At 42.3% G+C, this 4,789-nt stretch overlaps 1 long non-coding RNA gene across 4 annotated transcripts; it reads left to right on the forward strand.

Moving 5' to 3' along the window:
- Positions 1-311: 311 nt before the first annotated feature.
- LOC130499840 (uncharacterized) lies at positions 312-2,466 on the forward strand. 4 transcript variants are annotated; one of them, XR_008938704.1, is made up of 6 exons: positions 312-673; positions 781-917; positions 1,078-1,151; positions 1,269-1,680; positions 1,782-1,877; positions 1,990-2,466. It is a non-coding gene; the product is annotated as an uncharacterized LOC130499840 (long non-coding RNA). The 4 variants fall into 4 exon arrangements; XR_008938706.1 differs by having other exon boundaries at positions 1,081-1,151; XR_008938705.1 differs by having other exon boundaries at positions 313-673; positions 781-887.
- The last annotated feature ends 2,323 nt before the right edge of the window (positions 2,467-4,789 follow it).

Below are 4,789 nucleotides of genomic sequence, written 5' to 3' on the forward strand. Positions count from 1 at the left end.
AAAATATATATATACTCACATTACTAAAATTGAAAACAATTCTTACCTTGTTTATATATATTGCATGCCCAGTTAAAACCCGTCTATCAGTTTAACAAAAGAAAAACAATCCGTGCATATCATAACTAATTAACTATATATATATATTTATATAAAAGAAGCTTTTCATCCCTCCTGGGGTGTCCACCTAGGATCCAGCGTGGAAACTGAAGCCCTCCCGCGTCGACACGTCAGAAACTCACCGTTTCATTAAACGCGTATCGTGATGGGCTTGCTTCGTGAATTCTGCATTTGGGCTCTGCATTTGGTCTCTGTAACTGGCCCGAGAAGAGGTGCGTCTTCTAACCCGTCGTCTCTCCTTTCCTCCGACGACGGCGCATGGCGTCTAAGCTTCCTTTCCCAGACTGAAACTGAAGGAATTGTAACTTCTGTGTTTATTCCAATTAATTCCATCACTCACTATGAAGTTTTCGTGTTTATAAATAGGGTTTTCGATTCTGTCAGACTCATCAGTTTCTCTTCCTCAGTCATCAGAATCCTTAAAAACCTCACACCAGTCATTGTTGCCTCATCGATTCTGACCTATCTCTGATGAGATGACGGAGCCACCATGGTTACGTTCGATGTTCATTCAACAAACTTCTGTTAGAAATTAATTTCAGTGTTGAAACTGGTAAGCACTTTAGGGAATCATATTCAAATATTTGATTCGTATCTTGCAGATTTGTTTTCTTCGTTCTTCTTCTTTGGTGGGTTGAGGTTCTGATTTGTGGGATGCAGGTTTATTTGTGCCGAGTATGGGAGATGATAAGAAGATATCCCTGTGGCGCAAAGATGGGAATAGTTTAGCAGTTCCGGTTGCGGTGAAGAACGATGGTGATAGTGAGGTTAATTCCTTTCTAGATTACTTTATTCATGTGAGTATCTCTGATGCAGTTTCTTTCTGATGCATTAAAGTGCACATGAAGTGTTATAGATAAAACGTTTCTGAAATAGCTCATCATAACCAACAACGGTTTTACATGCTTGTGGGTTTGACTAAAAGCAACATTTTATAGCTTCTCTTTATCAATTCAGCAGTAAAAACACAATAAAGGAAGAAACTTCAGGCTATGAAGAATCAAAGGCCCTCTGTCGGAGGAAAATTGAATGTTAGTCTTTTCCTTTTTTATTATTGATATTGATTTAAGTTTCATCTTTGTTGGTATCAAAAGATATAAATGAATTCTTTTAATTACTGTTTTTTTTTGTTCTGTGTGTGGCTAAAGCTGTTGGTTGAGTCTGAGTTTAGCGCTGAAAGGACTGTCGAAGTCAGAACCAGGGTTGAACCCTTTGTCCCTTTGGTATTATTTGGGCTCCGGGTATCACCACTACGGAGAATGAAGATGGAACGTTGCTGGTGAAGTATAAGAGTCTGGGAGGTGAATGCAGAACGACACACGTTCCTTCCTCTGAAATTAGGCCTTTACCACCGCCTTTTGGTTCAAGATGTTTTGGGTTGCTGGAAAATGTGGATGCCCATCTCGAGCGGATCGTGTCCAAGTGTGGTAAGCAAGGTTCTTTGTGGGAATAGATTCAGTGTCATGTTGGGACAAAACAAGCTGAGAAAAGACTGACCAGTCACAGTTAAGACCATCCGAGAAGTGGAAAGTTGGAGCTTGGTAAACACAAGAAGAAAAGGTGAATTGGTATTTGCAACGGTTTTAAAACAAAACACCATTTTTGTGTATTTTACCGTGATCCTTTTGGGAGAAGATGCTCATCATACTGACTCTATACAGTCACATAGGAGTCCAATAACGGAGAGAGCGTGCACAGGAGGAAAATAGGACAGCATCCACATAAGTTGAGAAGCACATAGCCTTAGAAGAAGAGTGGTATGTTGTTTTAACTTAAATGGATAAGTCAAGCGGCATTCCTTTCTTTTGTACTCTTGCTTCATTATTGGTAACTTGTATGTTTTTGTTTTGCTTTTTGTTTGATCCTTAGGGGAATCTGCTTCTCAGACACCAAGATCAATGCCTAACTCTGTTGTGGAAACTCCTAAAACCAAAGAAACAGCAATGGTTCTGCCATTCGTAAAGAAGTCACCGTGCTGGAAAGTCTTTGAATCAATGGAGATCCTCAAGGCTGTGGAACAGCGTCCACATTTCAGTCACAGCGTCTACATTTCAGTCCACTGCTAGAGTGCGAGGAAGAGTTCCGTGAAGGAGAAGCCATTTGCTCCAGCCATCAGTTTCAACAAGATGATGTAAAGTTATTGGTTGTGTATTGGTTATTTGTCATCTAGACTTCTAAAGACAACATTCAAACAATGCTGACAATGTTAAAAACTCTACCAATAATTTAAGTTCCTGTAGCTCACTTCACGCCATGTACATGTTCGTGTTAAGAGCAAATATATGTATAGTGAATTACAAATATTTTTTAGAGTTTGCAACATATATAAAATATATTTAATTTTTATTTAGTATGTTTATACAATATTTAATAGGTGTATAATTAACTATTACTTTAAAGTTATAACTAAATTATTAATTATGTATTGTTTTTAAAAACTAATTTTATTGATCAAATAAATGTATTTTCAAGTGGTGGTGTATTGTATTATTATTTTTTTCCATACTAAGTAATACGACAACTATGTATAGTTTAATAATAAAAAATTATATTAAATATTTACTCTAATTATTTACATTTTTCTACTATTCCCTCCGCCCGTAGGGCGGGCATACCCTAGTATATAATATATATATATATATATATATATGCCATGCATATCCAAATTAATTAATGGAAAGGGACATCACATATTTAAAATAAAAATATGATTTTAATTTATCATCTTTTATGAAAATACATAAATAAAAGCTATCAACAATGACTAATTTTTAGGAAACAAAATACTTGAAAATGTGTATCTACATGATTTGGCACTAAAATACGCCCAACATAGAGTACAATTAAAGATATTTAGCTATCTGTGTTTTTTGGTGGTCACATGAAAGTGAGTTTCTTTTTCGCTTTTTTTTTTTTTTTGATATCTCTCGTGTCTGGGCAGCCACTTTCCCAAATATCCCCCGAAGAGGTCCAGCGCCCCAGCAGTAAGGATGTTAAATCGCTGTGGCCGGGTTTCGAAGCTGGGTGGCGGGCACCTCAGCCGAGGTTCCATTACCACCAGGCTACGAAGCCCGGTTAAAACTGTTTAGGGTTAACTTTTTATAGTGACTAGCCCCACCGCTTGCGCGGCCCCAAATCCAGGAAATCTCTCCCCTCCGGCTTGGACCTACGGATTAATGTATATTCCGCTTGCCCCTACTCGTATGGGAGAAACCCCTCCGGCTTGGACCTACGGTTGGTATACACCGCTTGCCCCTACTCGTATGAGGAAGGATTTATTTGGAGAGGCATAGTACCACCCTGCTGTCCCCGAGAATCGAACTGGCGACCTCGAGTAGGCATGTGTGAGAAGATTCGCTGGGACCACTAGGCCACCAACGCTTCTCAAACTGTTTAGGGTTAACTTTTTATAGTGACTAGCCCCACCGCTTGCGCGGCCCCAAATCCAGGAAATCCCTCCCCTCCGGCTTGGACCTACGGATTAATGTATATTCCGCTTGCCCCTACTCGTATGGGGAAACCCCTCCGGCTTGGACCTACGGTTGGTATACACCGCTTGCCCCTACTCGTATGAGGAAGGATTTATTTGGAGAGGCATAGTACCACCCTGCTGTCCCCGAGAATCGAACTGGCGACCTCGAGTAGGCATGTGTGAGAAGATTCGCTGGGACCACTAGGCCACCAACGCTTCTCAAAACTGTTTAGGGTTAACTTTTTATAGTGACTAGCCCCACCGCTTGCGCGGCCCCAAATCCAGGAAATCCCTCCCCTCCGGCTTGGACCTACGGATTAATGTATATTCCGCTTGCCCCTACTCGTATGGGGAAACCCTCCGGCTTGGACCTACGGTTGGTATACACCGCTTGCCCCTACTCGTATGAGGAAGGATTTATTTGGAGAGGCATAGTACCACCCTGCTGTCCCCGAGAATCGAACTGGCGACCTCGAGTAGGCATGTGTGAGAAGATTCGCTGGGACCACTAGGCCACCAACGCTTCTCAAAACTGTTTAGGGTTAACTTTTTATAGTGACTAGCCCCACCGCTTGCGCGGCCCCAAATCCAGGAAATCCCTCCCCTCCGGCTTGGACCTACGGATTAATGTATATTCCGCTTGCCCCTACTCGTATGGGGAAACCCCTCCGGCTTGGACCTACGGTTGGTATACACCGCTTGCCCCTACTCGTATGAGGAAGGATTTATTTGGAGAGGCATAGTACCACCCTGCTGTCCCCGAGAATCGAACTGGCGACCTCGGTAGGCATGTGTGAGAAGATTCGCTGGGACCACTAGGCCACCAACGCTTCTCAAAACTGTTTAGGGTTAACTTTTTATAGTGACTAGCCCCACCGCTTGCGCGGCCCCAAATCCAGGAAATCCCTCCCCTCCGGCTTGGACCTACGGATTAATGTATATTCCGCTTGCCCCTACTCGTATGGGGAAACCCCTCCGGCTTGGACCTACGGTTGGTATACACCGCTTGCCCCTACTCGTATGAGGAAGGATTTATTTGGAGAGGCATAGTATCACCCTGCTGTCCCCGAGAATCGAACTGGCGACCTCGAGTAGGCATGTGTGAGAAGATTCGCTGGGACCACTAGGCCACCAACGCTTCTCTTCTTTTTCGCTTTTTATGCTTTGACAGTTTTGTTTTTTGAGAATGTACAACAT

Source organism: Raphanus sativus, chromosome 9 (genome assembly GCF_000801105.2).
Source record: "Raphanus sativus cultivar WK10039 chromosome 9, ASM80110v3, whole genome shotgun sequence".
Lineage (NCBI taxonomy): Eukaryota > Viridiplantae > Streptophyta > Magnoliopsida > Brassicales > Brassicaceae > Raphanus > Raphanus sativus.